At 47.3% G+C, this 20,369-nt stretch overlaps 1 protein-coding gene across 6 annotated transcripts in view; it reads left to right on the forward strand.

Moving 5' to 3' along the window:
• Cyrib (CYFIP related Rac1 interactor B) overlaps positions 1 to 20,369 on the forward strand; it is a 125,329-nt gene that overhangs the window by 48,927 nt on the left and 56,033 nt on the right. For 2 of the 6 annotated variants that reach the window (XM_050145023.1, XM_050145020.1), the window contains exon 1: positions 18,366 to 18,540. The exons of 3 other annotated variants lie outside the window; for them this stretch is intronic. The gene's annotated coding sequence lies outside the window, so the exon portion shown is untranslated. Of the gene's footprint in view, positions 1 to 18,364; positions 18,541 to 20,369 lie in introns of those variants that run through there. One more of the 6 variants, XM_050145024.1, reaches the window with a different exon arrangement.

Below are 20,369 nucleotides of genomic sequence, written 5' to 3' on the forward strand. Positions count from 1 at the left end.
AGCGTGTGGGGCTGTGATCTAGACAGCCACACTATTCTGAGGCCTTTGCTCTGCAGGCAGAGAGCATAGCTGATAGCTGGGTGACCTTGTGTAATGTATATACTTGTATGAGTGCTGCTCCTAACATGAATGGTGTGTGTGTGTGTGTGCATGTGTGCGTGTATATGGTGGAATGAGGGGCTCGAGGCATGCCTTCTCTCGGTTTCCTGGGGCTATCTGTGTAGCCTATCATTGTGCCCTATGATAACCTTGGTTTCTGAACCCCAGATCAGAGCCCATATGCAACAAGACCAACTGCAGAAAGGAATGGAAATTACATACCATGTGAGTATGGCTCTCCTGGTCCTTGTCATGGCTTCTTTAACCCTGGGAGACAAGTATAATTACCCCATTGTGCAGAACAGAGCAGGGAGCTGGGACTTGGCTGTGCCTGTGATTTGATCTCAGACCCAGATGCTGCTCCACACCTGGGGCTTCCTTTTTATGCACCAGCTAGAACCTGGGGCTTTAAATGCCTCTGAAACTCCAGGTTATTTGACAGTTTCATTCCCTTCATTTATTGGGAAAAAAATAATTGTTTGAGGGCCAGTGTATAGAGACGCTGTAAAGTTCTAAGAGCCAGGGTAACCGGAACCTATTTGTGTCCCGAGAGAACCTGAAGTGTGAGTGAAACCATCAGGAATGTGCTTACATTCTTGCCTCATCCAGGTGTAGTGGATAAGTCAGGATAGAGCAGGTGCAGTGCTCTGAGCTGCAAGCTCCAGAGCTCCCTGTTCTTGTGGGGTAGCTGGGAGAACAGTTAAGTGATTGACGCATGCAGAAAATAGGATGGGTTTCACGCACACTCTAATCCAGACCCTGGCTTTGTTTCTTGGTGATCTCTGGGCTCTGCAGTTCCTGGCTTTGTCTGTTCTCAGGTTCCCATCCTTCACAATAGCTCAGAGGAGAGAGCTACCATCTCTCTGTAGAGTCCTTGAACAACATTTCCACTTCTCTCTGGTTGGATCCTCTCAGGACCTGCGTGCATTCCTCAGACCAATCACGGCAGCAGAGGGGCTAGCAGTGTCTTAGGCGATTCAGGACCCACCTGAGGAACTGAAGACAAGTCTGCCTGCATGGCTTCTGATGGGGGAGGAGTGGAAGAGATGCTACCAAGAGGCAGTGACAGTCTCCAAGTGACCTCTAGGCAAGGATAGAAAGACAAAGACGTGTCAGGACGGTGGTCACCCTTCTCGTAACAAATTCACCTTAGAACAAATGGAGATTGATAGTTTTTTGAATGCTGAATATTTTACACATTCCATAGTGACTTCTCATCATATGCCTGTCAAATGGGTAATTATTTCCATTTCATAGATGAGGAAACCACTTTCCTCATAGATGAGGTTAGGTTACTGCTAGTGGTCAGGCCATAGGAAGCCAGCCAGATGTGTCTGGGCTTGTGGATCCCGCTCTATTTCCCTTTTGGGATAGTTTGTAGAGAAAATAGATTCTTAATAGAGGCCCTAAGAGGGGGTTCCTAATGATTCTTCACAATAAGCAGGGCCTTGGGAGTAGTTACGGCTTTTCATTTCCAGCTTTTATTAGGAGAAGCCTGCCTGCCTTTTTCCGCTAGGCAACAAGATGGGAGGACATCTCTTTTCCCTGGGCTCAGGGAAGTAACAGATAATTGAATGAGCCCCCGAGTAAAGCAGAACCATTGTTGCCTCTCAGTGCCTCTGAAGACATGGTCGCTTCAGATACTTTTACAAAAATGAGTTTTCTCTTCTTTTAACTTTCTGCCTGAGGCTGCCTTTTTTTTTTTTTTTTTTTTTTTTTTTTTTTAGAGCAATGGAGTAACCATTATGTAATCTATACAATGCCTCCTTCCCTTGGGCCCAAGTTAACTGTGCCTCCAACAATGCAGAATGTCTTTTCATGTTGGCAAAGAGTTTACATAAAGCGGAGTGGGAGTCCTAAATTAAACTGCCAAAGCAACGGCAAACAAGCTGGGCTTTCTGCTTCTCCAGACACTGTAGAGACAACGTCCCGCAGGCTGGGAGACCACGTGCTGAGATCATTTCGTGCGGGTGTAGGGTGTGCTGCTGTGCCCTGGGCCTGGCAGGCGTGCCCTGAACATAGTACCCAGGTGAGAGGGCACCTGCTTGGTCATAAGCCCCCTCCCCTCTCTTCCACTCTGGTTAAAATATATTTGCCCCAAGAGAAATGAAATAAAAATGGGGAGATCCAAATGCTAGCTGGTGTCTGACTGACAAACGAGGTTTTTCAAGGGCCCTAGTTCAGTTTCTTTTGCTGTGGTAAACATCGTGACCTAAAGCAAGCTGGGGGAGGAAAGGTTTTTTTTTTTTTTTTTTTTTGCTTCCAGGTTACATCACAGTCTGTCCATCATCCGGGAAACCAAGGCAGGAACTGCAGTGCAGTAGAGACCGTGGGAATCTTGCTTACCGGCTCACTTTCCCAGGCTTGTACCTCCAGATCCTCCTGCCCAGGGATGGGATGGTTGTTAGTAGACTGGGCCTTCCTTCATTGACTAACAATTAAGGGGGGGCCTCAGAGGCATGCCCATAGGCCGGTGATTCTCAACGTTGTTAATGCTGTGGCTCCTTCAGTACAGTCCCTCGTGTTGTGCTGACCTCCAACCATAAAATTATTTTCGTTGCTCTTCATAGCTATAATTTTGCTGCTCTTAGGAATCACAATGTAAATATCTGATATGCAGGATATCAGATATGCGACCTCTGTGAAAGGGTCATTTGGTCCCCAAAGGGGTCGTGACCCACAGATTGAAAACTACTTCTATAGGCCAGTCCGAATGGAGCACTTCCTCAGCTGATTCCTTCTTCTCAGGCATGTCTAAGTTTGTTCTAAGTTGCAAAGACGACAGCAGTAACTTAGGTGCTCTCTTTTTTGTGAGTCTTGTGTCTGTTTGCCCACTTCCCCAGTTCATTACGAAATGGTGCCTTACCTATCCAGATTTCTCTTATGTTCTCTGCTTACTGTTCTGGGTCACAGACAAAGAGAATTCAAAGCTCCGCTTCTATTCCTAACAAGTAGCCTTCGGTGGACTTCCTCTCCCCGATTCACTCCCGTCCATTCCCATCCGTATAATTTTGGGATTCTGATTACGCTGGACAGTGGTTCAGCTGGGCCTAGAAAGGCGTGAAGTAAAATAGGATATGAAGAATGCGTGTGGATAAAAGGCTTAGGCTTAAACGTCAGATAAAAACAGGTCGTTGCAGCTTGTTGTGATCCTGGGATGACTTTGATGGCTGTCATTAGGTGTGAACTTGAGAGTGCCTTACTACAGCACAGCCTGGCTTTATTCTGATACACCAGCGGTTATAGCCTCTGTTGGTAGAGAACGGGATTGATGGCCCATGGGAGGGGCCGTCTTGCATGTGCATGCTAATATATATGTATGTGCATATAAATCTTGCTGCCTCTGTGACCATGGTTTCCAGATTTGTCTGCAGAGTAAAATTACCTATAGAGCTTTTAAAATTCAAAGTCACAGACAACATACTAGCAGATTTAATTTACAGACTCTGGGGATGGAATGGACATGAACGTGTGTGTGTGTATACATGTGTGTGTGTACACATCTGTGGAGCTCAACCTTGGGTGCTGTTCCTCTTCTGATGCTATCCTTCTTGATCCTCTTTGGTACAGAGTCTCTCACCTGGTGTGGAGCTAGCCAGTTAAGCTAGGCTGGCAGGTTGAGCCACAGGGATCCACCTGTCTGTCTCTCCATTGCTGAGATTACAAGGGCACACACACCACACCAGACTTCCTTTGTCATGTGGTGCTGAGGATCGAACTCTGGTACTCATGTTTATACGGCAAAAATTTTACTGACCGAGCCATTCCCTGTGCCACAGAATCAGCAGTTTTTTCAGCTCTTCAGGTGATTCCAGTTGCCGGTCGGTTCTGCACCAGTGTCATGTGACAGCTATAGCATGATCGTGGTCTGGAGAGGAATGGAATTGTGGTGGGGACAACGGTAGTGGCCGCTGGCGTTTACTGGCTGGCATCTCTGGGCCAGGCCATCTACTAATACAGATGTTCCCACAGGGCCTCCCTGTCCTCTCTCTGGGAGGCTGGAGAAGAACAGGAAGGGCTGTAGCTTCAGACTGGTATCCCTAGAGTTTGCTGTCCCAGATTGGCAGATAAAGACCAGAAAGAGGAGGCCACTAGGCTTATCTCGCTCACCCCTGAGAGACCACTGTGGTTGTCTTTCGTCTGAGATTGAGGTTTCTCTAGTTGTTGTTACCACAGCCTACCCTGTCCACATCCTCGTGGACACAGCCGTCCTCTTCATAACCACAGTGGATCCAGGAGTCAATATTCAAAACCGTATTTTGCGAAGTTGTACATTAAGGAAGAGTTTATCTTGACTTGTGGTTTGGAAGGAGAAAAAAAAAAAAAAGAGCACAGTAAACCAGACAATTAATCTTGGCTTGGTTGATTCTTCCATGAAAACCACTGTATGTGTCTCAAGGAACTGGATTAAATAGATTTAAAAAACATCGTCTTGTGTTTTTTACAGCACATTTCCCCGTGCGTGGTGCTCTGCAAACATTATAACATTGCTAGCGTGTTTGATACCTCCCAGGAGGATGGGAGGCATAAATAAGGCTGTGGATTACCATAAAATAAAAGAAGAGGAGCCAGGCATACCCAACGTGTGTGGAGATTTCTGGCTGGCGCCTTGGTGTAAGAGTTCTGCTGGGAGGTGGGGATGCTAGGGAAGGTGTTCTTGGGAGGGTGGGAGGACTGGGTGAAGGCACAGTGGCAGAGAATGCTGTCGACAGGAGCGCTGCAGTCGGCTTCGAGGCTCGGCAGCACTGGCACCACCCCGCTGTCTTGAGAGACTGGAGGTGTGCATCAGATGGGCATTTCTGCCTGTGGTTTCATCGTGCCACGAATACGTCTCCTGACTTTTTTTTTTTTAATTTATTTCATTTTTAAATTTATTTCATTTGGGTGATGAAGGGCTGGATAAGTATAACTTCATTGACCGCCCCCATCTGCCCTTAAAATTGTACCAAAGTTTGCACATTGCTTATTAGGAGCGATTATTTAAAGAGAGAGAGAGAGAGAGAGAGAGAGAGAGAGAGAGAGAGAGAGAGAGAGAGGATTCTTGTCCATGCCTCAGGGAGTCAGGCTCACCTTTGAAGATGGACTCAGTTGTTCACTGACAGTGTAGACATAAACCTCTGTGAGCTTCATGGCCCTACATCCCAGGTCTGGTGGGGTGCGTGGTTTTAATTGTGGTCCCATATCCAGCTGTGGACTAGTAGGCAAGTTCCTTCTTGATACCTTGTATCTTCTGTTTTCTTGTGTATTTTTTTTAATGTAAAATGTTAGACTGGATATAAATTTCAAAGTTCTTTCCTTCTAAAATTAGGCGGTTCGTTGGAAAATGCGGTGGCGGTAGCGGTTCGTTTTGTCCGCTTGATACATTGTTAATCCCTGATGAAGTCTGGGTGAAGGCTTGTCTGGATTGTTCAGATCAAATTGACTTGTGGGCACATGTATAGGTGATCATCTTGACTCCATTGGTCGAGGAGGGAAGATCCACCCACTGTGAGTGGCTCCATTCTCTAGGCAGGGGATCCTGGGCCCTGTCAAAGCAGAGAGAGCTGAGCACCGGCATGCATGTGTGCATTTCTTCATTGCTGTGTTCTGCACTGTGAATGTCATGTGACCATTCCAAGTTCCTGGGACCTTGATTTCCTTTTTTGATGGATGGTAACCGGGACCTGTGAGCTAAGATAAACCCTTTGACCCCTAAGTTGATTTTCTCGGTGCGTTTTATTGCAGCAACAGAAAGGAAACTGAGACAAAGGCACATTCAAAACAGTGACCTGTTACATGGAAATGCTAAGTACTGAAATGGATGCAAAAGCCCTTTTCTCTAAATTCATGGCTGAGGCAAGCCTCTGACTTGGGCAGGGGACCTCCTCCTTTGCTTCCTGAAGGCTTACAGCTGAGGAAGGGATGCAGTCTCTTGATGTCTACATTCTAACATGAAACCTTTACTAGGGCTTTGGAGAGGAAAGTAGCTAACCCCGTTGAGCTTCTTGTGACATAGACCACATTGACACCCTCCCTCCCCCATCAAGCCTTATGGAATAGCTTTCGCTAACTTGAAAAAGTAACCGCGAGAGGCTAAGTTCATTCATACATTTCGCTCACGTATTACTTACCTGTTGTTCTGTTTAAAGCTCTGAGTTTCAAACATTAGTGTCTATAGCTAGTGACTTAATCATTTAGGTTACTTATGAATGCTGCTCAGTTCACTCCTCTGTGCTGCTTAAATAACTCTTAGTTGGAGGGCTGCAATGATGCTATTCCAGCACTGGGCTAAGTCAGTACTAATGGCCGTGGCTAGCTGGCTGCAGCTGTGTACCAGGTCCATGCTCTCTGTCAGGTATTTTACCAGGCTCAGTGCTGGCTCAGGAGTACAGGGTTAGCAAAACAGCTTGGCCTTTGCGTGTGGGAAGCTCCCGGTGTTCCGGAAGCCATACCATCACAGTGGCAAAATGCTATCAACAACAGCCACGGGCTGCTGAGAGGACTCACAGCAGGGGGTCCGACCTGGTTTGCTCAGTGTGGTAAATTGCTGGACATGACAAAGAGCCCAGGCAAGCAGGTGGGGCTGGAGCTGCTGAAGGCGGCCTGTGGTCCCACCCGTAAGGGAACACTAGAGGAAGCATCAGGATGCAGCGTATGCATCGCTTGAGGAATCTCAGGACAAGGACTTCCGGCCTCATCTCCTTGCCTTTCCTCCCCTGACTTCTTGAAGCTGAAGGAACATTTTCTACTTTTTAAGTTTATAGGATATATCATCTATATCAGTGGTTCTCAGCCTTCCTAATGCTACGACCCTTCAATGTAGTTCCTTGTATTGTTGTAGTGACCCCCCAATGGTAAAATTATTTTCATTTCTGCTTCTTAGCTGTAAATTTGCTACTGTTATGAATCATATTGTAAATATCCGGTAATGCAGAATATCAGCTATTTGAAGGGGTTGTTTAATTCCCTCAAAGGGGTCTCCTGACCCACAGGTTGAGTGAGAACCACTGATCTGTGTCATTTGTCAGTTACAAGACTTTGGCCTGGAGTCAAAAAGTGTGCCTTTCATCCCTGCAAGGGAAGGCCATTTCACGTAACTCTGGGTGTCCCCCTAGCAGTGTGTGTCGCAGGCTGGACTGTGTCGGCTACATGTCTAATGGATTATCTGCGGCACATCAGTGAGCTTCTGTCTGGGGGACTCAAGTCAATGTCACCTACAGCAGTCGTTCACAAGGCATGTAGGGACTCAGACATTAGCATAGGACAGCCCCAGTGCCTCTTTGTGCATAGATTCACTGAAGCCTCTGTTGATCAAGGCAATTAAAGGCGGGAATTGTGTGCACCTGGGAATAGTTTCATAGTTATTGGCTTGTAATTAAAACTTCCAGGTAAATTGACTTTTCTTCATTGGTGTCATCTTACCTACTTTTCTTTCTTCCCCCGTGATCGTGTTTCCATTAATAGATTACCAGCCACCGCACTGCGCTGCCTCTCTTCCATGCCTTATGCCTCCTTCCAGCCCTTTTCCTTATCCCTTGACCATGTCTGCATTTGTCCCACCTAAAGCTTTCCCAATTTAGTTGCCATCCTTTTGAACAACAGATCTTTGAAGACATTAAAATACTCATCTCTACTCCCACCCTGTATCAATTAACTTTAGCGCCCCTATCCTTCTACTTTTTCTCTCAGGGATATATATCCTTATTATATAGATGATTTTGTACTTTAATCTTTTAACTTAATAGTCATAATTTTTATTTGCTTTTGTTTTGAGTCAGGATCTCATGTAGTTCAGTTGGCTGTGAACTCAGTATATACTAACTGGAGAAGACCTTGAACTGCTGATTGTTCTGCCTCTGCCTCCCCAGTGCTAGGAATAGACAAGCTTGTCCTGCCATATCCAGTTTGTGTGGAATTGGGGATTCAAACCAAGGCTTCAGGCGTGCTAAACAAGCATTTTAGCAAAGGAGTTATTTTCCCAGCTCCCAATAACCATAAAACTTAAAAAAAAACATTTTGAAAGATTTTTAAAAAATAATTGATGTGTGTGAATGTTTTGACTGTATGTATATTACCATGTATATGCCATAGAGATGAGAAGAAAGTGTTGGATCCTGTCTTAGAATTTCTGTTGCTATGAAGAGACACCTTGACTATGGCAGCTCTTAAGGAAAACATTTAATTGGGGCTGGCTTACAGTTTCAGAGGTTCAGTCCACTATCATCATGGCAAGACATGGTGGCATGCAGGCAGACGTGGTGCTGGAGAAGGAGCTGAGAGTTCTACACCTTAATCCACAGGCAAGCAGAAGGAGAGACTGCCACATTGTGCATGACTTGAACATATATGAGATCTCAAAGCCTAAATTTACAGTGACACACTTCCTCCAACAAGGCCACACATCCTAATAGTACCATTCCCTATGGGCCAAGCCATCAAACACATGAGTCTTTGGGGCCTGTTGACTGAGGCTTTCTGTCCCATCTAGTCCTGCGGCCTTTAAGTCCCAAAGAATCACACAGAGGTTGACGTTAGTTATAAATGGATTGGCCCATTAGCTCAGGCTTATTTTCTATTTCTTATAACTTACGTTAGCCCATAATTCTTGTCTGAGTTAGCCACGTGGCTCAGTACCTTTTTCAGTGAGGCAGTCACATCTTGCTTCCTCTGTGGCTGGATCATGACTACTGACTGCAGAATCCTCTTCCCAGAATTCTCCTCTTCTCATTACCCTGCCTCTCCTTTCTGCAGGGTTGCCCTGCCTATACTTCCTGCCTGGCTATCAGTCAATGAGCATTTTATTAAACAAGTACAAGAAACAAATGTTTACAGGGTAAAACCATTGTCTCACAGCAATCCCCCCTCCTTTTATTTAAAGAACAAGAACTCTGAATCTAATATTCTCTGTTTAGCTTTTTTCCTGATCATTATCCATAACAACTTATAACCAACATTCTAAACAAAGGAAAATAGCTATAGTCCATTTTTTGGGAATGTGGTCATAGTTTTTCAGGCTACTTCCTGCTGAATTGGGACACTGATACTCTTATGGGGACCTAAAGAAAATTTAGAATTATGATCAAGTCATGACTGTGAGGCTTGATCATCTCAGCCAGCAGTCTTGAGGCTGTTCTGAGTGTAGAACTCAAATATCTGGGCCCTCCACTCCTATTGAACATTTACCCGGGGAGGGGGGGGGTCTTCCTTGATCTAACCTTATTTTTCTTAGCCCAGAATATATCCATAGCCTCTCATTTACTGTGAAAACAAAAGCAAAACCTCTTCTCCAAAGTACCATATCTTTTGATTTCAATTTTGAAGTCATGGCATTTACAAAATATTTATGTTTTATTAATCCAGCAGCATTTATATTTAAATGTCTTTTAGCAGGTGTTGCTCCTTCCTCAGCTGTCAAGCAATTCAAAGACAACATAATAATACACAGTATCCAGACTTTCTGTGTATTTTCCATCTTTATGTGGCTTTACTTTAAATTCTATTTCTTTTATTTTTACTTTGAATTTTTGGCTTTTTGAGACCAGGTTTCTCTGTCCTGAAACTCCCTCTGTAGACCAGGCTGTCCTTGAACTCACAGAGATCCACCTGCCTCCCAAGTGCTGGGATTAAAGGTGTGTGCCACCACACCTTGAACTCTCAGAGATCTGTCTGCTTTTGTCTCCTTCAGCAAATCCTACCAGCGTGTGCCACCACAACTAGCTACTCTTTTTTTTTTCTTTTTTCTTTTAAGGACTTTATTCGTTTTTTTTTTTCTTTCCAAGCCTACATATATTTTAAGCACACCGTCAACCATTTAGAGATTTTCTTCATCTGAATCTACCTTTACTGTATAGCTCTCTTTTTCTGACCATGTGAGTCTTTAATTTGCTAAGCGGTATGGCTAGGATTAAAGCGGTGGCTTTGACAGCTGGACCAGGCCCATTCTTTAGCTTTCTGAGATTCCAGCCTCGTGGCAGAGGTACTGGCCGGAGCCATGTTTATCGCCACAACTCTATGGTCTTTTAAGGTCCATGCTGCCACCGTTCAAACCACCACAGATCACTTGGAAGTGGAGTTCTGGGCAGTTGAAATCCTCCATGTGGGTGATGAGAACTGAACCTGGGTTCTCTGCAAGAGCACTCAATTGCCCTTAACCACTGAGCCGTCTTTCCAGCCCCAATCTTCAGACATTTTAAATGAGCAAATGAGATCCTACTGCGTGTCAGGCATTGTTTTAGGGACTGGGAACAAGCCAGGCTAGGTTAGTTCGTGGAGAGAGACAGTAAATTCTCCATATACTTTGTGAGGAGGTAGCAACACGGGGGAAAGACAGTATGTCTGAAGAAGAATGGCAAAGTATTTTCTCCCGTTCCTGTGTTCTTAGTCACCGCGTGTGATCTTTGCTGTCGGCACACTGTAGTGTGTTTGGAATGTCAGGGCTATGAATGCACAGGGAGCGTGTGAGTCACTGAGGACAAACCCTTTACTCAGAGGTGAACAAACATTCAGGGAAAAGAAATGGCTTGCTCAAGACTTGGGAGTGAAGACGGTTTTCATTCATGCTAAAGCTTCTTTTAGAACTGTTTGCCTACTGCCGGAAGTTTATTTTTATCGGCTGGATCTCATTGTAAATAATGCTGTCGTGGGCGACTTCATACAGATGCCACCTGAGTGAAAAGCGCAAGCTCACAAATAATGAGAAGAATAGGAAAGGCTATTATTTATTGAGCTCTTAGGGTTGCCAGGTACTGTACTACGTTTCTGGCAGCACGTATCTGCCCATTCCTCTCTTTTCAGGCGAGAAAACCAAGGGCTCCGCATGCAGGCCTGCCGGAGCCCAGGCAGTGCGTCATCAACAGCCTCCAAGTCTGAGCGTGAAGGTAGCAATGTCAGAACCCATCGGTATGAGCTACTTTTCTCATGCTTTGACAAAATACCTGACTAAGAAGGGCGGGTTTAGTTTGATCCGCAGTTTCAGGGCACGGGGCGTCACGGTGAGGAAGTCTCGGCTGCAGGAGGTCGCTAGCCGTACTGCATCCACAGTCAGGGAGCAGAGATGAACGCTGATGCTCAGTGTGAGGTTTCTCCTTTTTATTCAGTATGCGACCCCAGCCCATGAGGTGGTACCACCTCCTTAGAGGACGGGGACACCATCATAGACACACCCCAAAGTGTGTTTCTACAGTGATTCTAAACCCCTCCAGGCTGAGAGTGAAGATGAACCATTACTTTCCTTTAAGATCTTGCCAGACATTTAAGCTCTGGTAAGTTTTAAGTGTATGTAATTGCTGTTCTTTTTGCAAAGGCTAAAGACGGTTTGAATACTGACACTTTTAAATTGTTCCCGTTATTTTATCCAGTCATCAGGATAGCATGGAGATTATTGTTAGGGTAAAGGGTTAGGGTTTGAAATGGGGGGGGGGGGACACTGAAGGATTTAGTTAATCTAGCGGATAAAAAAGATGAAAAAGGAAGGTGGCGAGCATTGTATGGACTAGCAACTGTTGTGGCCTGGGGTAGCATGCCGCCTCTGCTTCTCAGTGGTTCTATGACCTTCCTGAAGACACTTGAACCCTTTGTCCCTCAGTTTCTTCATCTGAAGGGAAGCAGAAGTAAAATCTCTCACGGTGGTGCAGGGAGGCTTGGATGCTAAGTGAGTCTCAGTCTTTCTGTTTAAGGCAGCAGAATCTGGTGGCAGTGGTCGGTCCTTCTGTCACTGTATGTCAAACCAGACTATTTTTTTTGAAAGTGTGATGTTTCTGTAAAATGCATCAAAAATCTTTAAAAATGGAATTGATAAACAGGTGACTTTGTCTATAATTAGGGATTTTCTTTGTTTATAGGGAAAGCTATACTTTTTTTTTTTTTTTTTTTTTTTTTTTACTGTGTGTGTATGTTGGTGTTGTGGAGTGCATGTGGCGGTCAGAAGACAAGCTGCCAGGAGTTGGTTCTCTCTTTCCACCTTGTGGGTCTCAGGAATTGAACTTGGGTTGTCAGGCCTGATACCCTTTCTCCACTGCGCCACTCTCACCAGCCCAAAGCTGTTGTTTCTAACACGGAGGGTGTGCTGTGAAGGTGGGTGGATATGACAGCAGAGACGAGGGTTTGGGGTGACGGTGCGTGAAGCTCCGAGATAAACAGCCCACCTGGACATTTTCCTTTCCCGTTGCTCTGGTGCTATGCCAGATTTTATGTCATCCTTTCCCTTCCTAAAGATGACCACCCCAAGTCTGTGCTCGGCAAGTGTGTGTGTCGGCAGCTCCCGCACTGGCCTATCCCTCATGGGAAAAGCTTTGCCTTGGGACAGGCATACAAGTAAAAGGGACGGGTGTATACTGAAGATCTTCCCTTCTTTTTCCAATTAAAATCTTGGCACAAGAACATGCTTGTCATTCCTGTCGCCTGGCTCAGCAGCAGATTCCCAGGCTGGATTCTGAGGCATCGTCCCCACATCCTCCTGTTTTCAGCTTTTCCAGTTACAAACAGTTGGCTTCTTCGGGTGATGGGGCCGCTAATAACTCCAGGTGGTGAATGGGCGGCAGGGAGACCAGCTCCGTAGAAATACAGCACAGAAGCAATGCAAACACAGGGGGCGGGAGGAAGGCTGTCAGGAGGTAGGTGCTGTGATGAGGCCTTTTGCCTTCCTTGACTTTGAAGGAAGCCCTCTTTTAGCTGAGCTCAAACGCAGCTGGTTACCTGGTTGATGTTGTGAGTACGTGGTGGAGTATTATATAACCTCCAACAGAGGCGTGACTACGGTGCCTTTATTGAGGAGGGGGAGCTGGGAGATGCCGTGAGGTGGAACGCAGCAGATCAGTATTCTGCTATGAACCATTCTTCCAAAAATATCCTATCTTTATATAGATACATAATAACATTTGGAAGGGTATCCACATGGTGTGGGTGGTTGGATCATGAGTGTTTATATATTTTTTCTTTTTGCTCATATGTATTTTCAGATTTTTGCTTCAGTCAACATATTACTCACATAGAAAGAGAAAATAAAATTAAAAAGTGGTATAGAGGGCCACAGCATCTCCTCGACTGCCCAGGCTCTCCTGTGAAGCATTCTGTGTATCTGTGGCTGGTCTCCTAGGAGTTGGGTAGAGTAGCGGGGATTGCAGTGCTCAGAATAGCCTCAGCCTGGCAGAGTCTACATTTTTTTTTTAAAGCTAAGAAACATTAAAGATAAATAACAGTTTGTGAAAGCTAAGTGGTCTGAAGGTGAGTGAAGGACAGTGGGAGTTTGTCTTTAGGAAGGAGGATGGCAGGAGCCTTTGCAGCTGGGTGCCGAGACAGCCGTGGGAAGAGAAAGCGTCTGGGGTTCTGAGACGTCACAGCTGATGCAGGACAGTGGGGTCCTTTTTCCTTGCTGCAGGTCACTAAAATGACTGGGAAAAGAGCCCTCCGACCGCCTTCCCTGTGAGAAATATGTTTCATTTGGAAATGTGACCTGAACTCATATACAGACCTTTTAACTTAGAGGGAGTTTGGCCATGAAGATGATTCTGTGGCTTCTGGGGATTGGTTAATGTTTCGGTTAAATAGCAGGAAGGTCTTGGGGGTTGATTTGGGTGCTTCATCTTTGCTTCTTTTGAAATGACAGTTCTGCTGTCTTCTTTCAGCGTGCAGTGGGCTCCCAGCCCTATCCAAGGGGCTCCCAGCCCTCTCCTGCTCTCATCCCGTACGCATTGGCTCCCCGTACACGAGGGGACTGTGGGGTCTTAGCTGCTGGTTTGGAACCCCTGGTTGTGGAGGAGATGATTGGAAGGAGCCTCTGGCCTTGAAGATTCCCTGTGTGCTCGTCCCGGGAAGAGGAAAGGAGAAATTAGAGAGCAGGTTTTGAATTCTGACGAGGCTACATCCAGAGTTGTGAGGTGGCCTTGGCTCTGCTGTTAGCCAGCACTGTACAAGAGTGCAGTGTGCGATGAAGGAGCCCAGTCCCTGGATGTCAGACGGAAGACTAGACGGAAGGGCAAGCAAAGCTGTTCTCTATGTACTTAGACCTCTCTCGGGTGTCACGTGAGGCAAGGTTGGCAGCAGGCACCGAGAGTCCTCTGTGAGGCAACTAGGCGGTGGAGGTCAAAGACCATAAACGTGTTCAGATTCTTTGACCTTGTATTATAATCCAGAGAACTTATCTGGCTGCGGTAACAGCTATTTGGATAACTCTTTGAGGTCAGAAAGTGTTTTCCTATACAGTATTTAGGAGACCTCCATGCCATTACAAGACATAGGTAGATTCTTATCTCCATTGGCCAGGTAGAAGTGGGAGGTTGGAGGAATTGAATGAGTGGCCCTAGTTCACTGGTACTCTTAGGTTCTGGACTCTGATGCATGCTTCCTTGCCCTGATGGGCTTTCCTCGAAATGCAGGCTACAGAGGCAGGCACCAAGAAGTTACCAGAAAGGAAGGGAAGTTAACTGTTAAACACTGTTGATTAACCGGAGCTGCAAGAGGCTGGGCTTGTGCAAGTCCTAGAGCTGGTGTTGAACCTGACCAGGCCACACGACCCAGAGTTTTGAAGTAGCTTTGGTTCTGCTGTTACCTTGTGCTCCCCAAAAATGCATGTGGGGTGAAGGGATGAGTGAAAGAATGATAGAAGTGGTCCGAATATTAATAGCAGCTTCTGTGGAGAAGAAACATCAGGAGGCTCCTGAATGGTAGGTTCTTTCTCAGAGGTCTGCAGCTTCTACGTGCTACCGTTGCACAGGCCTCTCCAGGGAGAGTTGTAGTTTGCTGGCCCTGAGGCTGCGCTTTTCCAAAGACCTTTTGCCTACAGGCTCTTTCTACTGGCTTAGTCTGCCCTTGCAAAATGCCCATTGGTGAGCAGGTCTTGGGTCAGCTAGCTTCTTGGTTGTGGACCCATAGTCATGGAAGGAAACTGAGCTATTTCAGTGTGATGAAATATTGTACAGCTATTAAGTGCTAAATGCATCTGTGGTGAAATAGGAAAAGGGCTTGAGAAATAGTTAAACTCATCTCAAGATAGCAGTGTGCATTTACAGTAGGTTGGAGGAGAGGGGTGAAAACTGGGTAAAGGGAATTGGGGTCCGGTTGTGACACCAGCCAGTTAGTGTTCTCAGCTGAGAACCTCAGGACCAGTCCCCACAGCTCCTGCTTCCTTATGCCCCAATTTTAATCAGTCGTAAACTCAGGAACATCCTGAGCACTTGTCTTAATTTTAGTACTTCTTCTTTCCTTGGCCAGGGCAGTGATAAGCTCCAGGACCTTGAGCGTGCTAGCCAAGTGCTTAGCCACTCAGCTGCACTCCAGCTCCAGGCTGTTGTTATCATCTCGGACCCCTCCAGGGCCTCTCAGCTGGCCTCCTGGCCTTTTGGACACTATGTTCCAAATGGTCTCGATAGGAAATAAATCAGATTCTGTTTCTCCCTCGGTTACAAGTATCCTTTTGCCTGTCACTGTGTTAAAATTTGAGGTGGCTTTGGTGTCTTATCATCTACCTTCTTGCCCCTAGTGTCTCACAGAGTTTTCTCCCTCCACCGTTGTTCCCTTGTTCTTGTCCTTTCCTCTAACCTCTAATCTTTTCCAGGCTAATCCCAAAGGTCCAGGCTTTGGCAAAACCTTCAGAACTGCTCCAAGCAGAGAAAGCTCCCGTCTTCTTACAACATAACCATTCTCTGTTACAGTTACCAACTTACAACCCTTGCTCTCTTCCAGAGTCCCCAGAGACCTCAAAGCAGGGACCATGTGTCCTCTACCTCAGACCCTCCATGATGCCTGGGATGTAATAGAGGGGATATTACAAAGTGTTTGTGTGTGCGCGTGTGTGTGTGTGTATACACACGTGTACACCTCCACAAGTTTATATGCCCGAGGGCATCAGCCCTCCTAGAACTGGAATGGCAGGCAGTTATGAGTGGCTTGATGTGGATGAAGGAAACTGGACCCCGGCCCTCTGTAAGAATAGTTAAATGTTCTTAACCGCTGAGCGTCTCTAGCCCTATCATCGTCATTATCCTGCCTTAAAACTGATTTAATAATAAAAATCAAAGAAAACCACTTACAGCAGTGGGGTCTTTTGAAATTTGAGAAAGTAGACAGAGTGATACCTACATGGAGAAACAGATCCTGGAGTGACAGATTGCGTTTGAATCCAGGCTCTGTCACACGCCGAACGCCACATTCCTCATTTACAGAGCGGACATGAAAACAGAACCATATGGGATGTCTATGCAAAGCAAAGGAGGAAACGCACGTCAAAGGCTGAGCACAGTGCTTGGTGCAGTGTAAGCGGTATAAGGGTTCCAGACATGTGTCGGGCTGCAGTGACTAGAGCATTGCTGACCGGCCATTCCTCTTGTGTAAACATCTTCTTGGTGTCCTTTTGCTTGCTTGTGTAATTTAAAACTTCTAAACCTTTGGCCTCCACTGAAACGTGATCAGGGTCAGGCAGGATAATGGAGAAAGAACTAGGGAAGAATAAATTTAACTGTTCGTGCTTCTCCACATGAGTAGCGGTAAAGCTTGCTTTGCTTCTCATTACGTCCGGAAATGGATCCTGGACCGATGACAGGGAAGCTGCCTCTGAGAGCATTCTGTGTTCTGTGCAGGACTTGTCCAGTTTCATTGTTATTACTCATTAGCCGACTCTTTGGGAGTGTAAGCGCCTCAGGCCCGTGTCCTATTTTGATCCCCAAAGGTAACGTTACGGCTAGTGGGTAAAGACTGCGGGGGTATGAGACATCTTCTACTCAGTGTAAAATCTGAGCTTCCTCAGCCAAGAAGCTGATAATTGCAGTGCTGTGCTCCTCATGGTTGGAGATGTTCCAGCTAAACTGGATATTCACGGGAGAGAGATCTCCCATGGGTGGTTGCTTGGAACGGGTGTCTCTCTGAAGGACCAGTCAGATACAGGCTGTGTATGCATTCACAGGCCAGTGAATGCCATTGTGTGCCAGGTAAATGGACCAACCTCATTTGGATGGTGAAGACAGTTCTGTATCTCGGTTTAATCAGAATTGATGAAAACCTGGTAGATGTGGGGTGCTTTCCCTTACTGTATGCCACTTCGTCTCCCATGGCTGTCCTTACCGTATTGCATACCATGTTGTCAGGAGGCAGACAGACTGACCATGGCCTCCCTTTTGGATAAGACACCAGATTGATTTAACTGGCTGTGTTTATCAAGGCCAGTGGCTCTCAAGTGGTGCATGTTGGGGGCTGGAGGGTGGGCTTTTGCTTAGGGTTTCGAGATATTGTCACTAAGTTCGTAAGTCGAAAATTATATGCAGATTTGTATTTATATAGACATCATCCTGGATGGAAAGTCCATATTTTAATGTGATTTTTTCAACAGGGCTCTTCACCCCAAAATGTCCCAAACCCTTTACTTCCATGTTAGTGCTCAGCAAACAGAAAGTAGTCCAGGGAGAGGTAACCATGTTAATTCGCTCTACTTCAGGGCTAATGCAAAACTGGAGTTTATCGCAGGATTCGGGGGAGCTAGTGGGATGAGACGTTTTTACGTGTGGAGAAGGGAAGGTAACGCTTATCTTCCAAGAGTGACAGTGGGATTAGAGAAGTCATTAGATGGCTTCACCCGACATCACATCCAGTTTCTCAGCCCCACTCGACAATGCTGCCGAGTCGACCCCAGAACAAGGGTCTGATTTATCTGAAAGTGCTGTGCGTGGCAAGCCGTGCTGTCAAGTGGAATCTCATTTCTGTTCCCAGACTGATCATTTAACACCTCCCAAGAGCGTCTCCGCGATAGCATCTCAGGCGCTAACGGTGCTTCTCTCTAGGCCCTGGGGAGCCTGCTTAGCGCCAGAGCCAGTCAGGAAACCCGAGAGAGGCTCAGTACCTGGCCCGAGGGGAAAGGCATGCTGCCAGGAGCCGGGCCTCTTCAGGTGCGGGATGCTGGAATGCAGCGGTTTCCCGAGTTTAGCTCAGATCCTCGGTCTTTTTCCGAGGTTGTTGACCTGTGGTCGGTCACCGCCACTGTAAGACCCCAAACCATCCCGACGCTGCGTGCCGCGGAGGCGCTGCCTCTTTAAGGGAGGGCGTGGCCTCCTGTGGCGTGGCCGCGCCCCCTGGCCTTCCGCGCGGCGCGCGCCCGACCACCTGTCTCCGGCCGGGCCCCGCCCCTTTCCCGAGGGGTGGGGGAAGAGGGCGGAGAGGACTCCGGTCGTGGCTTTACCTTGCGCGGCGGCCGGGCGGCGCATGCGCACGGCCGGACAGGTCCGCGGAGCCCTCACTTCCTGGCACTCCCCCTCCCCCTCCGCCGTTACCCTGAACATCCGGGTCTCTTGCCCTCCCCGCTCCAAGCTGCCGTCGCCGCCGTCGCCTGGCTCTCCGCGACTCCGCCAGAGGGGCAGGTGCGGAGGGGCTCCCGGTCCGGCCGCCGCCGCCCGCCCCGGGCCCGGGGCTCCCCCTAGCGCCGTGAGGAGCCGCCGGCGGCTGAGAGGAGCGCGGCGGAGTGCCCGAACGATCTCGCGGCGGGTGAGTGACCGGCTAGTCGTCGCCTCACGCCCCTTGCGCCGCGGAGGGCCGCGCGGCCGCCCTGCGCGCGCCCGGCCCGGCCTGGGCCCGGCCTCCGCCCATTCATTCTCGGCGACCGCTCTTCCGCCCGGGCCGTGGCGTGTGCCGGAGCCGGCGCTTCCCTGCTTCCCTTCTTCTCTGCCTCTCCGTTTCCCTGCCTCCCTGCTCCCGTGCTCCCCTGCGCCCTGGCGGCTCCTCCGTACCCCGACGCCTCTGCTCTCCGGGGCAGCTCTTCCCCGGGCCCTCACTTCTGTCCTCGGGCCACTCTGTGCTTTCCCGGGACACCTTGAGCCCACGGCGGGTTCGTGTGCCTTTGCTCCCATTGCTCCGTCTTTTCACCTGTGAGACCAGACCTTTCAACTTTTAATTCCCCGGGTTTAAAGTCGAGATGCTCAATTCTAGGGTGTGGTCTCAGTGTGCTTCCAACACACTCAGTTTTTACTATAATTACCCAAATCTATGTCTGTCAAAGTCTTGTGAGAGTGGCCATCAGGGTGTGTGTGGAACCTCGTGGCTTTGGGGAGCCACACCGCCTCCCTCGTATTTGGTCCACGAGTTTTCTCTTGAGTGTAACGTTTGTCAGAAAGTCTGCTCTTTTCTGTGACTCCATGTCCGCGGTGCAGCATCACCTGTTTGTACTGTTCCTGGGACTTTGTCTTGTCTCATCTGTCAACATTTACAGACACTCCTCGTCCCCTTCTGTGCATCCAACTACTGCTGGAATGCCGGGACCCTTGCCCAACCACAGAATGCCATTCTGGGGAAAGCAAAGTGTTCTGGTTCTTGGCCACTTTTCCCCTTCTCTAAGTGTTTGGAGTGTGACACTTTGAACTCTGCTGCGTGAGAAATGTGTGTCAATCAATTTTGTAGATGTTCCTTCCACAGGAGAGTTTCCTAAGGTGGAAGGAATTCTTGTCACTTGGGTGTTTGGTACCTCGTTGCACCAATTTTAGAATAATGTATCCCAAGAAAAGCTCACAGATTCTTTTACATCCTTAACTGTGCTTTATACTGGAGATAGAAGCTTAGTACCCAGAATGACCATAATTGGAGCACATTTGGTCGTCTGCTGTAAAGTAAAACTGAAACTGCCGAATCGGCATCTGTAAAATGACATGGCAGCACTTTCTGCCTGGTGACTTTGAGTCTGTCATAGTGAACTCCAGGTCCTATCAGAGCACACATACCATGTATCACTGCAGTGATGCCATTCAGGCATAGTGACAGCAGCATTTCTAGCACTTTCTAGTACTTTTCCTGAGCAACTAGGATTTTGTTGTTGCTGTTGTTCTTAGGTTGTTCGTTTGTTTTGCTTCGCTTTAGAGTTTGAATAGCCACTTAACAGGTTGTTTTAAAATTTTTTTTTAAATTAGTGCATGAGTGCAGGAGCCTGTGTGTGGTCAGAGGATGATTCTGTGGAGTTGGTTCTGTTTTCTCCTTCCACCATGGGATTCAGGGATTGAATCAAGGTGGCCAGGCTTGAGCCGTCTCACTCTGCCCTGGCAATAGGATTGATTGCTCATTGTTTTTTTTTTTTTCAGAGTGGTTTTGCTGGATAATTTAAAAAATCCCTTACAACTTTAGTAGTGAGGGTTTCTTTAGAGGAAACCCTTGCTTTGAAAAATGCTGGTGGTTCTGTAGTGTTGCATGTAATTGAGCAGAGCATATTTTTTTTCTTCCCTAAGAAAGTGACCATTTGATCAAGGGAAGCTGTGTTAATAACTTGCCTCTGGTAGGCCCGGCAAAAATGTGAGTTGAGATGCAGAGAAAAACTAAGTGAGGGCTGTTTT

This window comes from Alexandromys fortis, unplaced genomic scaffold (assembly GCF_014885135.2).
Source record: "Alexandromys fortis isolate MF-2015 unplaced genomic scaffold, M_Fortis_MF-2015_v1.1 scaffold_2_1_26212458, whole genome shotgun sequence".
Taxonomy (NCBI): Eukaryota; Metazoa; Chordata; class Mammalia; order Rodentia; family Cricetidae; genus Alexandromys; species Alexandromys fortis.